Source organism: Pinus tabuliformis, chromosome 8, assembly GCF_031772625.1.
Source record: "Pinus tabuliformis cultivar Carrire ecotype Pingquan chromosome 8, CPIR1, whole genome shotgun sequence".
Classification (NCBI taxonomy): Eukaryota; Viridiplantae; Streptophyta; class Pinopsida; order Pinales; family Pinaceae; genus Pinus; species Pinus tabuliformis.
The window spans coordinates 1,229,587,093-1,229,603,073 of NC_142294.1; positions in this window are offsets into that span (position 1 = coordinate 1,229,587,093).

Sequence of the window (15,981 nt, forward strand, 5' to 3'; positions counted from 1 at the left end):
CCTTTGACCTTCTGCTTTTTTTCCTTCAAAAGTTTCATGTATGTGGCCATTCTCTTCCAACATCTAGAAACATGATGGTTATACAAACCACAAAAGGAACATGCAATTCTTTTCCCATGCTTATGTGGAAATTTATCATGCTTTATAAAATCAAAAGGAAGATGCTTAGAACGAGGTTTATACCTGCCTCTTTCACTTTTGTTGCCTTCATTAGGAGGTGAAGCAAATGAAGAAGTGACTCCCTTTGGAACACCATCAATCTCTTCAAGGCTGTTCGAGTTTCCACAACTCTCTGGTTCAAGTGTGTGCTTCTGAACACCTGCATCCTGCAAGTGATGTTTCAAGCTATTGCATTCCTCCTGAACATAATCTTCACACTCTGCATTGCAACTCTGTCTTGGAGTTGTTCTAATGGTCTTCATGGAAGCTTTGGAACTTTCTCCATAAGACTGTCCATAGCCAAGAACCAAATACTTAGGCCTTTCCTCAACCATTATTGGTTCAAAAATACCTTGTGCATGCTTTCCCAAGCCCTTTCCTTCATAGCCCATCTTGGACATTAGCTTGGAACCTATGCCTCTAGTATGTTTTTCAAAAGAACCAATATAAGCATTCTTAGAAGAATTTGAAGACAAACTGGAATGATTTACCTCTTCTTCAAGCTGATACTTGACCAAGGCTTCTTTGGCAACAAAGAGTTGTGACTCCAACTCATGCATCCTCTTCAGGTTCATATTTGCAATATGAAGTTGTCCCTCCATTTCCTGCAGTCTATCAAAAAGCAACTGCTTCCCTTCCTTCATGGAATTCAACTGCTCCCTAAGTATGCTGCTCTTTCTTCCATCCTCATACATTTCTCTCACCTTTTCCATCATGATGAACAAGTCTTGCTTCATGTCTCCATCAAAGAGTCTTGTGACGGAGAAGGAATTTGAGGATACACTTGAGGAAGTTGTCATTATGCCAATGAACAAAGAACTTCGAACAAGATTAATAAAGAGCTTATTTCAGCAACCTTTTGCAACAAACCTCTTGTGCTCCAAGGATTTCCTTGAGGTCCTTTGGGATAGAAGAATGCCTTCAGCCCTTCTTCCTATTTGTCCTTCCTGGACTAAGATATCACTAGCTTTCCTTTCACCTATGCAAACTCAAACAATAGTCAGTCTGCATAGCAAGCATACAATCAGCCTCATGCTGTTTAAACACCTTTCAGACAAGCAGTCTTTGCTTTGTCAATCAAGCATTCTAATATAACCTTCTTTGAAGGTGGGGGCTTAACCAAACATATGCTCCATACCACCTGATCTAAAAATGGGGCTCTTAGGCTTCTTGTCTAACTTACAAGAACCTCTCCCACTTCCAAAGCTTTAATTATTCCCAATTCTTATTGATTAACCAATGTGGAATTAATAATATGCTTGACAATATAGTGTATGCTCATGTTTGTTTTAAGTCGTTCAGGTGCTGTAAATTGTTTTTCTTAAACTGATATAAAGCAATTAGTAACAATTAAAATAGCAGAGATAATGCAGCAGTAAAACACACACAGAACAACAATATTAATTTGGACTTCACCCAAAATTCTTGGGCTACATCTCTGTGAGCTCTAGTCAACTCAACTAGGCTCTCTAGGATTATGGTTTGAGTTCTTTTTACAAGCACTTTGTCTCAACTTCACTGGTTTACACAGAATTTAGTGGGCTTAGAACACCATCTTCTCCCTGGCTCTAAAGCTCTCGGCTTTCTGGCTCTAGCTCTCGCTTTGGCTCTTCGGCTCTAGCTTCTTTGGCTCTGTGTTGTGGCTTTCTACAACCTTCGGCTCTCTAGATTTTCACTTGAACTCCAAGTGACTCCAAAGGCTCCCTTAGGTGCTCTACACAGTAGATTTTTGGCTCTCTTAGCCTCTTTTTGCTTCTTCATTTTTTCTTTTTGCGCTCCTACTCTCGATTGAGCTCTTTCTGCTCTGGTTCACCTTAGCTTCCTGCTTTAGCTTTGCTTTCTGTGCTCCTATCTCAGCACTCTCTGCCTATTCTTCTTTTTCTCTATCATTATATGGCTTTAAGCCAATTGGCATTGTCTGTTCGTTTCCCCTCCTCGGGCTCTCTGGTTCCCGGCCTCTGTCCGTTCGAATCCTCCTTTGAGCGTTAGCAATCAATGCCAAACACCTTTAGGGATGGTGGCCACCTGTTCTGCAACAGAAGGGACCATCGTTGCGTTGAAAAGACAAAAAATAGCGTTCTCGGCTTACACAGGAAAATACACTAAACACGAGAAAAATCTGTTGAAACTCTTTCTTTCGGATTTTAAAAATCATCAACTCTGCCCTAGACTCCTATCGGGTCCGCCTAAAATCACTATCGCAAGTCGCAATTGCCTGTTCCATGGTTTTCTTTTGTATTTATAAAAATACATTAAAAACATTGAAAATCCAATGGAGGACCTTATGGTAGACTTCAAACAATTATGCAGTGGCATTTTCATACCCTTTCGGGTCCGGTTTCATCGCATCACATATATATATATATATATATATATATATATATATATATAGATATATATATATATATATATATATATATATATATATATATATATATATATATATATATATATATATATCACTCCATTGTACTACTCCGATGTGATATTGCGATGCTATTGATCGCAATCACGTATCGCATGGAACCGGGGTTTTGTGCATATGGCATGGCCTATGCTAATGACAATTGCGATCCACCGATATCGGCAATCGCGATATCGCTCATCGCGGGGTCCCTCCTTTGCCTCGTGGCATCGTCGATTGTGATCCGCCAATATCGGCGATCGCAATATCACTCGACCCGGTCCTTTCCTTATGTTATATGCCTATGCTCGCCTCCACCCCGATATGTCGGGGATCGACAATCAGGGGTGCTTCCCCTTTCCTCTTAAGTCCGCCTTGGACCTCCTCCGATGTGATTTTCTTCATAAAGCCTTTTAGGCCATTTTTTTGAAGATTTGCCTCTTTTTCCAAAGAACCAAGGGCATCTTCTTTCTACCCTAACTTTTGCATCCTAAGTCCATTTTTTCCCATTCAAGTTGTAGCAGATTCAGAATGAGACGATCTCTACAATGGGGTTAGTTCCAGGAACTTCCTTGGACTTTCATTTTTCCTCATTGAGGAACACTTAAACTTAGGAGTCTATCCAAAATCCATTTTGGATCACCTATTCTGATTTTTCCATACAGGAAGAAGGAGTTCCACGTACATGTTGATGCATCTTGCATAGCATTGGACGTAGTGTTAGCGCAACCAGGAGTAGGAGAAATTGATCATCCCATAGCATTTGCAAGTAGGAAACTTTCCAACAAGGAAAAGAACTATAGCACAATGGAAAGAGAGGGATTATCTATGGTGTATACATACATAAGTTCAGGCACTACTTGTTGGGGGTGCATTTCAAAATGTTCACTGATCAGTCTATGCTAAAATGTTTGGTGAATAAGATTGTTTTAGGAGGAAAGATCTGTCGATGGTTGTTATATGACTTCGAAGTTATAGTGAAGCTAGGGAAATTGAATGATGGGCCTGATAATCTATCAAGAATAGAGACAGGAGAAGAACCCACAAATATTGATGATAACCTGCTCGATGCACAACTATTCACAATTAGAGTCGTAGATGATCACTTCGCAGATATTATTCAGTTTCTGGCCACAAGAATGGCACACGCAGAGTACACTATGAAGAAAAAGAAGGAGTTGGTGGTTTGAGCATTTGATTTCTCATTGATTGTTGGACATTTTTACAAAATGGGACCAGATGAAGTACAATGTAGATACGTCCCTAAAGATGACAAAAGAGTATTCTGACAGAAGCTCATGGAGGAGTCGCAGGTGGGCACTATGCAGGAAAAGCCACTACGCAAAATATTTTGAGAGTTGGGCTATGGTGGCCCACAGTACATAAGGATGCAAAAGAATTCTGTCAAGCATGTGATGTATGTCAAAGAACAATAAAGCCATCTAGAAGAGAGGAGACACCACTAGTGCCACAGGTAACTTTGCAGGCTTTTGAAAAATGGACTATTGACTTTGTTGGACCTATCAATCTGCCAGGAAAGAATACTGGTGCAAGGTATATGATCACTGCAACTGACTATTTGAAAAGATGGGTCGAGGCACAACCAGTGAAGGATTGTAGTGCGGAAACTGCTGTGAAGTTCATCTTTGAATATATATTGTCCAGGTTTGGTTGTTCGAAGATCTTGATGACTGAACAAGGCACACATTTCTTGAACAAGACCATTGAAGCACTGACTGAGGAATTTCAAGTTTACCACCAAAAAATCACTCCTTATCATCATGAAGCAAATGGAAAATTGGAAGTTTTCAATAAGATTCTTGAGAATGCATTGACTAAGGTATGCTATGTGAACATAGATGACTTGGATTTGAGAATTCCAGTAGTGTTGTAGGCATATAGAACAACATGAAAGAAATTGACGGGGCAGACACCGTTTAGGTTGGCATATGGACAAGAGACAATTATGCCTATGGAATACATTGTGCCAAGTTTGAGAATTGAAGTTGTCACAGATATGGCATACCTTGACATTATGAAGGAAATAATGTTGTAGATACTAACTCTAGAAGAAGATAGGTTCGTAGCAGGGTTCCATCAGCAAGTACAAAAAGCAAGGGAGAAAACCTGGCATGACAGGATTATCAAGAAGAAGACATTCCGAGAAGGAGATATTGTATTATTATATGGCAGAAAATTTGCAAAGTTACCAGGAAAATTTAAAACACATTGGTTAGGACCATATATCATCAATAATATCTCTGATGGTGGTGGAGTTCAGCTCACAAAGTTGAATGGTTAGCTAATTCTGGGATGAGTGAATGGTAGCAAGTTGAAGATACACAGGGACGACTTTGTCCCTGGAGCTTCGTACTGAAAAATAAAGGGAAGGAAGTCTTAGTTCCACCTTCAGTTGAAATTGGATGCAGGACTATAAACTGCTCTACAAAAAAGGGACTTCGCCAAAGGAAGATTATTGCGTGCTACTCAGGAATCTGATGAAGTTCGAAGGAACTGCGACAAAGAAAAGGTGACTGTGCCATGAGGGAAGGTTCGTCGAAGTTGGTTAGAAATATGACTGTTGGAAGGAAAAAGCTACCATTAAAAGAAAATTTCCGTTAAGAGGCGCAGGAGAAGAGCATTTATGAAGCACAATTGGTTGTATCTAGCCCCATACCTGCATTAAATGAGAAAATCTTGAAGAAATCATGAGGATGGAATTCAAATTTGTTATAAAAACCATATCTCGCGCCACATTTGACACTTTGATGTCTAAAGAAGTTGACAAATTTCATCTAAGTGTGAAGACAACTATTGTATGTTTGAGAGGAGTTTTGAGGAACTTGTTAGAATATTTTCATAGAAAGGATTAGGGGGTATTATGGAGGCACAAGCAATGAAGGTACCCATATCCCCAAGGTGCCATAGGTTGCTGAGAAAGAAAGTACCCAAAAAACCACAACCATAGAAGAAGCAGGAGAAGAGACAAACTGAGGCCTTTGGGGTAGAACTTAGAACATCCCTAAGGAAGAAAACACAGAAGGAATTATGCATGAAGAACAAAGAAGATAAGGGGAAGAAGCCTATGCAGAAAAGGAAAGAAGTTGATGCAACAAAAGGCACCTCAACAGATTAATGATAGTGAAGAGGAGGTCGAATTTCACCACATGGAGACAGAGACGAAGAGGTTCTTGTTGTGCTCCCACCTTATATTCCACCAAGAAAACCAAATGCCAAGCCGGTGAAGGAACTAAAGGAGGGTAAGAATTCCACATACACTCCATTACTGCCAGAGGAAGAGTTTCTTGATGGTGAAGTGTTGAGGAAGATCCCCCAGTTGAATATGGAAGACTGGGACTTTAATGATCAGAGAAAATACCCTCAATTTAAACCAAGTAGATATCTGAAGCAGGTTCGGTACCCAGAAAGTGGAGTCACGAGGTTGGAGCCATTCTAGTGGGCTGTAGGATTGCAGAGAGAGGGCCTCTCGAATATGATGGATGTGCCACTCTTCATCCGAAGCACATCCAGTACAATCTGTGTACGACAGCTCCTCGCACTGGTACATGATGGATGCATTTGGCCAAGGACAAGGATCCCGATCAATGATATGTTAATTATAAAAATCATAGCGTTACCTCAGTAAGGAAAAGATCCTGCAAAAGAACTTGTGGGAAAGAATAAGGACAAGAAGATGGCACAAATGATGTAGGAAAAGTTCAAATTAATGAAGAAGTCATGGGGATATGATACCAATTCCATCGATGACCAAGGAGCCAACGCGTGCAACAGAGAATAGGATTTTCTTAGTGGTGATGTCAATGGATCTACACATGATGGTGAATCAACATCCAAGGTTGTCACCTAGTTTGTATAAGAAATATTGCCACGTTGCGGACTTAAAAATGGACTTCCACAAAACCTATGTGAAAAAATGAAAGACCCAACTAGGAAATGGTACCCATTTCCATACTTAGTAACTGAAGATGATTTACTCACCATACTACAGAAATGGCCGGAAGAATGGATGACTCCACCCAGTGGAGCAGTTGGAACAAAGAAGGGTACCCCGAAAGATGTTGGTACAAGTGGAAAGGATGCAGAGATAGAAACAGAGGAAACATAGTAGGAGGATGAGGAACCCCTCACTGATGCAGGAGTATCATAGGAGTCACCTTTTATTGTCAGACGGAGAGACAACACAACTACAGTAGGCAAGAGGAAAAATTAGAAAGCGGATAAGTCCAAGGGCGCATAAGCGCTTGTCCTCACTAATGGGGATATCGAAGAGATCAGAGATAAGGTCTAGGAGATCACAATGAATACCTAGGACAAAATTGATGATCAATATAGAACGATCTTGGTTGAGGTACAACAAAGCATCGCAGAGCTAAAGGCATTGTCATAAGTAGCAAAACAACCAGAACAAATAACTCAACCATTGCAGGTAGAGTGAAGAATAGAAACACAATTCGGCATTAGAATTTTGCAGGTACTAGCTGGGGCACTTGAGTGGTACACACCAAAGGATAGAGAATGAGCCAAAGCATGGAAGACTGTCAGCACAAATATTTTTTCGTTTCTTATTAAGGTGTCTCATGAATTCCATCAAATTTTAACAACCGAGTTATAGAAGCAGGAACAACAAACCTCAGCGTTGACGATGCAGGTGGAAAAGGAGAAAGTTGCACTGCAGAAGGAGTTGAAGTAGGTGGCTAAGCAAAGAGGCGATGCATGTCAGTGACAACAGAAGTTGGAAAAAGCCATCGAAGATAGTTGTAGCACAGTCCCAGATGTGAAGGTCGGTGAGGTGGAACCACCAGTAGAGAAGGTTGTGAAGCTCGCCCTCACGATCAAGGAATCAAAGAATACACTAGTGAAGATAAAATTTGAGTATGAAGTGCAGATATCAAAGCTAAAAATAAGGCTGCAGCCAACCATGCCACCAAAAGTGCGGGATCAGAGGTAGAAGGACTTGAAGGCATCTCTGACACAATGACATACTACAAGAATTTATTGGATGACACGATGTAGATTTGGACCTCGCTGCAGGACAATCCAAACATCCAAAACACCGAAGAGGAATTACAGGTGAAGCAGAAGCAGCGCAACGAGATATTGGCAATTGCAAAGACCCTACCAGTCTTGCGGAAAATCGTCAATATTACTTAAGGAAATAACCTCCAAAAGTAGATAGATGATCTTCCGAGGAAGGAGAAAATATTGCAAGCGAGGACTCATCCATGACAGGATGTTGCCCTCAAACTTTCTCAAGCAGTGGATGAAAGTCTCAAAGAATTGAGGAAAAGTGAGGTAGAAATACTGCAGAAGGTTGTTGGCCCAACCGCATAGGCATTCTTGGAGAAAGTGCATAAACATGAGAAACAAATATAATGTAGTCTACAATGGAATTGCAGTGAAAATTAAGGGAACCACAGCTGAGTGACTCAGGACAAGTCACAGGTGAGTGTTGGTGGCATGTTGGGCACAACCCAACTTGGTCCAAGTTTTGGGTAAAAGACTCCATATTTTGAGGAGCAGAGTGCGAAAAGCAGGAAAAGTTCTATTCATCGCGCAATGTTTAGGGGCTTTGGGGTGGGTCAAAAGTCCCTTATTTTGTAACGGGTTTCAGGTATTAGTCCATTGTTTTGTCAGATCCATGGTATGTGGACCAGGGTCTTGCAGTAAGGAAGCCTATATAAAGAAATGTAATACGTTGTCAAATATAATAACTAACTAAGCATAGATTGTTCGTATTCTCTGTCTTGAGTCTGTATTTTTGGGGAAGGCTTAGCAACTAAGTGTGCAGAGGCCTTGAAGAGTTTGCAGTTGAGTGTGCAGACCACCTGTAGCTAGGTGCGCAGGTCAGGGAAGAGCATGTATTGAAGATCCTTATTAATAAAGAATAACATTTTGCAAAGTATTGTGTATCTTTCTATGTTCATTCTCTATTGTTATTGATATCATTATGCGTGTTTTTTACTAAATTATGAAAAATAATACATGTTATATTGTTTTATGTTATGCTTATGCGTAAGGATAATCATTAGTGTGAAATTATTTATGTACGTGAAGTTGTAGGTAGATAAAAGACATAAGTGAATACACGGGTGCCACAATGCACATATCCCTCTGGCTACAAAAACTTGGTTCAACAACCTCCAATAACCACTTCAGGTGAGACTGTGATCTGCTTGTAGGTCGTTGCCGAAAGGGCCAGTGGTTGAGGGTTTTGTTGGTGCGCAACACACTCTGAACTTGGGTCCAACCCCCTTAAACCAACAATTTCGAAGGTAGGGATGATGACTCAATGGAAAATCTGATAAAAATGTTCAAAATAATTGGACTCTCGGAGTAACCTATGATAAAAATGAATTGGAAAAGGGTTAGAAAGGGTCCATTTCCATCCTGTGGCTAGGAAAACTAGAGAAAATCACAAGCAATCTATAATGTAAGTTGACATGTAAAATGGGGGGATTGTGTTCTCAGAAACACTCCAGGAGGAGCAAAAATCCAAAATGTGGTTGGCTAAGTTATTGGATAATATGTTGGCCCAATCAAAACTATAACCCTGAGAAGCCCCATTAATTAGGGAGACCCAAATATCAAGAAACTTAGAGACATTTGGATATGCGTACAATCTACATAACATGGCAAAAATTCAATTAAATAGACTGGAAAGCGAAGTTGTAAAGTACTCACCATCGTCCTCTATTTTTTGTTTGTTCGAGTCTTGTCTCCAACCTCTGATAGAATTGACAAGTTCTTTGTGCTTCTTGATAAAGTCTTGCACATACTATTTGTTGAAGGTACATTGTGGCTCTGAAAAATGGTACATGGCCTAAAGGTCCTTCACTGTGAATGAGCCAATTATGGTGCCTTTCTATGTATGAAACTTCCACTTAGTGATATTCACATTCTGCACTACCCATCTGACTATATCCTTATATGGAATAAGTTGGGGCCTTGCTCCAATTCTCTTAAAAAAGGAGTTTGTTATGTCTTGTGGGGTTTCTTCAGAGGTGGGTGTTTCATCATCCATTGTCATGGTCTTAACTGTAACCTTGGTCCCTTCATCTTCAAAATACTTATAGATGTTCCCCCATGAATAATTCCCTGCATCTCTGGTACAAACTGTATAAGAGAAGAGACCCACGCCTGGAAGCTTTTCATCAATAACTTCTATGTATAGACCAGTGGGTTACTGCACAGGAGCCTTCTTTTTCACCTTAGCCTTCTTCATTTCATCTTTACGAGAGAAATCAAAGTTTTATTATAGGAAAATCAGTGGAAATAGAAGAGCATAGATATCACGGGAATTAGTAAATTGAATTTATAATTGGCAGTTAAACATGTTAAATGAACAAATTAAATACCATTAATATGCTAGCGAATAACCATAATGGAAACGTTCAATTGATTGGAAAAGGAATAGGTGGTTGCCACATGAAATATTCCATGTCAGAGATCTGGGTGATGCGCCTGTAAGAATTTAGAATTCAAATTAGATAAAACTTAGGGTTCCGGGTATCTAGGTAATTAGAGGAGTAAGAGTAATATAGTATCCCAGAAGAGGAAGAGCTCATAATAAAATGAAATAATGTCCCAGGCATATGATACGTGGGATGACTACATAGGAGAGAAGAGTACCCAGAAGCCTAGATGCCCGTAAGTATTTATAATTTGGAAATTGGAAAATTTATGAGCTTCCAGGTAGGCAGGACATTAGAGTGGAGAGGGGCCATAAATCATTAAATAAAGAAAAAAATGTGTTTGAATAGGGAAAGTGATCCATGCACTTGTGCGCACAATAGAGACACTTGGAACTCGGATGCTCGGGTGCTCGTAAGGTATTTTTAATTGAATCTTAACATTTTACGGGCTTCCAGGGTTGGGGGTCATTGGAATTGAGTGATAACATTACTTATAAAGTGGAAGTGGGGCCTTTTCTTTATAATGAAATATTATTGAATAAGTAATTTGAGTCATTGGAATTGAGTGATAACATTACTTATAAAGTGGAAGTGGGCCCTTTTCTTTATAATGAAATATTATTGAATAAGTGGGAGTGTGGACCAATTTGATGAGTGTGTTGTTCGATAAAGGTGATGGCATGGAGCCTGGAAGCTTTTAGAATTGAATTTTTAAAGAGCTATGAGCTTTTGGGGTTATGGGTACTAGGGTGCCCAAGTAAATTAAACAAATTGCACTTTTTCAAGTAAATTAAACAAATTGCACTTTTTCAAAAGATTTGAATACTCTGGTTGAGGTTGTGGTGGTTCTTTAAAAAGCACGTTTTATTATTAAAATTCATAACTAAGGCTCAAAAGTATTTTTTACTATACACTTAGAAAAATAAAAGGGTCCCATTATTATTATGAAGAAAATTAATGGGGGTTGTTTGCTACAATAAGATCCAAGTGATCCACCCCTCCCTTTACTTATAGAATAGTTGGATGTTCCTTGAGATGAATATAACTAGCTAGCATGTTTCTCGAAATATGGTCTCCTTAAATGGAATCCACCTGGATATGTTTCTTTGGATCTGGATATCCTTATTCCATCTAGTTTCTTTAACACTACAATCGCTCTTCGATTAGAAATTTGGGATCCAAATTACAAAGTATTTGACTACAAAATCAATGGACTTGGGCGAGAACCATGTGAGGTAGAAACTTGACCCTGACAACAATTTCAACTACAACTAACAAGAAAACTCTATCTCATTATGGATTTTCACACATGGCTATTCTAATTACTTGTTCATAATTTTCATTAGTTGTTCGAACTTTGATACATGTCTTTCTGTCAAGACCTCACACGCTTGGAATCAACACTCCTTATCCATAAATCATTCATAAATACATTTGCTTGCTTGCGAGCATTGATTGTTTCCACTTATATTATTCTACCTTCACAAATTCAATCCTTCACAGAGTATAAACACACCAATTGAACACAAAGATCGGGCATACAAAATAATGGAGGATAATCTCACACAATTTCCATTAACACGGGATCTGAACAAAATGGCCTAACTTACACAAAAATTGGCCCTCTGTAATCTTCCTTTTAGACATCTCTTGTCTATCTCCTATTCTCTCCTATATTCTCTTCTACAAATATTGATTATGTACAATAATGATGGCCTATTGAGATCCACTAAAGGTGGATCTAATCCTCCACATAAGAAAAATATCAAACCTAGCCTAAAACCTATAAATCCTCAACAAATCACCTTAAATAATATATTACATGACGATGAGGGAATACTTCCTCATTTCCTAAATAAAACTCTTTTAGACTAGAAAATCAAATCTCTATCTTTTAATTACATAAATTTGGCTTAAATTAAATTAAGGCAACCCACTTCCTTTAGTAAAGGTGGCAAGACCTCCTAGGTCTTTTTTACTTGAAGAAATGGTCTTGCATCAGACTCCAAAGGTTAAAAAAACATGAAATCTTGTTCATGAGTCTTCTGACTACTTATTCTAGTTGTATCTTCCATCTTGTTTTCTAATATTTTTCAATTGCAGGTGCATCTAATGCAATTTCTCCTCCTCCTGGATCCCAAACTCTGTTTTTTTTTGTCCACTTGCTTTTCTTCCATAAGTATTTATAGAAAATTTTGTTCTTATACTGAACTTTATCATTAACTTTGTTCTCTTTACTTCTACTTGTTGCTAATTTGTTGTTATTGTTCTCAATTTTCTAGGTTTCCATACTTTATTCTGCAATGTTGAACTTTCCTTGTTGATATATTATCTTACAGTAAATCGGTTTCTATTGCTATATATTTTCATTACTTTACTATGACTCTTTTTAGATAATTTATTCATCAAAATACATAACTTATCAATTTCAATATCCATCATATCGTTTTTCTGGCACATGTTATTAACATTATTTATCTGCAAATGCACTTCAAATTTTAAAAAAATTATGGCCTTGCTTTCTGTTCATAATCTCTCAGGTTCCATTCTTCATCAACAAAAATCTCTCCAAAAATGTTTAAGGAACTTCATTTCCTCCTCCATGGATGCTTTATGAAAGAATGAATCTCGTCTTCCAAACTCTCACTTTTACCTCCATCTTCACATGAAATAAATTTATTACATTAAATATTAAATCCCAAAAAAAATCATTAGTCATAAGAATTATCACTTCCTTCTCTTCACTGCTATATGAAAAAATGTAGTTTGTTGTCCCTACATATGCATTTTTCTCTCTTTGAACTTCTAATTTCTCTTTTACAAACTATTGCTGACATTGATTATCGTCTTCCTCCTCATTCTTCCTATCTACAACCTATATGCAATCCTTTTCAATCCTCAGATTGACAAGCCATTATGCTAACATCCTCAACTTTGAATTAAAGTCTACATTTATAAGGTTGTATCCCTCATTCCACATCCTGGAATCTTCTCATTTTTGTCATCATCCTCCCCAAGGAATGATCCTTGCTATGGTTCACAATAGTGAACTTCTGTTTCCTTATACTTAGTTGCTCTAAGCTCCTCTTCCTTGCAAGCACTCATCATGTGCCTCAACTTCTTCCTCAACTTCCTTGCAAATAATTTATTAACTGGCCAAGTAACTTTACTTTACATTATTTATCCACATCTTTGGTCTTTTGCACTTTCTTGTAGTAGCGTCATCATTATATTGAATTGTTCTTTCATCTCAGTCATTTCTCTATCAAATTCCTCTTAACTTTTCATTTCCATTCGTATGCCATTTTATCTGGCATTCTCATCTATTCTATTTTCTCTTACACTTGAACCCTTGTCATGACCATCAACATTCATATTCACTCTTCATTTTTGAAAGTTTCCACATCAAATTGTGAGTTGCACTAAGCCTATACAATAGCAAGTATATTTCACCTTGCTACATATACCTCAACAAGCTTCTCTCCTATAAACTTGGTCTTTTGGTAACATTGGTTCTTTTTCTCTGGAACCTTCTGAGCTTCCTTTGCCTTTCTAGGTTTATGCACTACCCATTTTCAAGAACTTCACTTGCTACTTTCTCAAGACAACTCTACCCACATTTGTAACTGTAGAGCTATCTCAACAACTTCCACCCAACCTCAATTGGAAAATTTTCTTCTCTCTATTATGCAATTGTTGCTACAAGGATTATCAATTATTTCCTTGTCTCTCTCTGTAGCTATCTGTAATCAATAAATACTTTGTCCAACTATCAAATGTAAATCATAAAGGCCATCTTTACTTGTCAAATTTCATCATATATACGCCTCAAGAACTTTTCTAAGTTCTTGCTTCAAAATATTGGAAGAATTTTTTAATATCATCCTTCTCCAAGATTCCTCCAAACTACTACTGACAATTCTCCCCAGCTCTGCTCCTTGGCTAGAATTGTATTCTTTTTTATAATAGATCCTCTGTGCTCTATCTCCTTATTAAACCTCCATTTTTATCAAGGTAATTTTTTTTTGCTCATCACCTATCAACACATACTCAGATTTAGTATTAAATAAAATAAATCAGTAACCTCATATTTCCTTCAATATTTCTATGTCTGCATATTTCCCTTCAACACTCCATACATTTCATTGATGCTTTCTATTGAACCCTATCAACTTCTCCAACTCTGACCTCCTTCACTTATATCCTTCTAGTGCTGGCATTGACTTCAACATCTCTCTGCAACAATTAAATGTGTAGTTTAGCTATGCTCTAATACCAAAATTTGATGTGGAAGTGGCATCCTTTCTCCCCCTATGCATGGTGTCCAAATTTGTCGCCTTCAAAAACTTATTCTTAATGGCCTTTGATCATTGGTGTAATAAAATTCAATCCCATTAACCATGACTAAGGTTCGATCTCATTTCAACACACACACACACACATAACTTCCCAAAAATCTTTTCACTATCCCCATGTTTTATATAGAATCCACAAATGACACATAACAGTAATGTGCACATCTTGCACGCAAACCTCAAATTTCATATAACCCCTAATACCTAGGCTTAAATTAGTATGTTATACAATTGTGGGCTTGAAACCAAGATCTTAACCCAAAGGCGCTAAGGCCTTTTAGTCCCCTTCCTATTAGCACTTTTATGTTATAATGAGAAAACTTCAACTCCTTTAACACTTGGAACTTACCTCAATTTGGTCATCCAGGGTCCTTGAAAATCTCTTACAACCTTGCACTCTTGAATGTGGTTTCCAACTGGATTTATCCACCTCAATCTTGATGTGTTCACCTTGCCCTTGATCTTTTCACCTCGATTTGGATCTATTCATCAAGCAGATAATTTTAATTGCACTTCCCAAAACTGCAAGGTCCACACTTGAAATTATCTTCCCATCTAGAAGTTTGCATTAGTAATCACCTCCAACCATACCAGATACAATCATGACCAAATATAGCGTAACACCTCAATGTGGGACCCACTCTAGATAAAGGTTTTGATTTGTTGATATGGGGATTTGGATGATTCACCCCTCCCTTTACTTATCGAACAACCAAATGTTCCTTGATCTAGATATAACTAGATAGAAAGCGTCTTGAAATCCAATCTCCTTGAATGGAATCCACCTAGATATGTATCTTTGTATCTGAATATACTTACCCCATCTAGATGATTTTACACTACAATCGCTCTTCGACTAGAAATTCAGGATCCAACTTACAAAGGATTTGACTAAAAAATCAATGGACGTGGGCTTCAACCATGTGAGGTGAAACCTTGACCCTCATGCCAATTTCAATTACAACTAATGGGAAAAATCTATCTCGTTATGGTCATTCACATAGGTATATTTCCATTACTTGTTCATAATTCACTTTAGTCATGCCAACTTTTATCATTTACATATATTTTTGTCGAGACCTCACACACATGGACTCAACGGTGCTTATTAAAAAAGCATTCATGAATACCTCTACTTACTTGTGAGAATTGATTGTTTTCTATTTTATTCTTCTACCACATCATCACCAATTCAATCCTTCACAAAGTATAAACACATCAATAAAACACAGAGATGATGCATACACAATAATGGAGGATAATCTCACACAATTTCTATTAACACAAGGTCTAAACAATATGGGATGATTTATGCGATAATTGACCCTCTCCACTCTGCCTTTCATACCTCTCTTGGTCCCTTAACCTCTCTTGGTTATCTCTTATTCTCTCCTCTCTGTTCTCTTCTACAACTATTGATTATATACAATAATGATGGACTGTTTAGATCCACTAAACATGCATATAATATTCCATACAAGGAAAATATCAAATCTAAGCCTAAAACCTCTAACTCCTCAATAAAACACCTTTTATAATATGATTACATGTTGATGAGGGAACAATACTCCATTTCCTAAATAAATCTCTATTTAGTTGGAAAATCAAACCCCTATATTTTATTTAAATA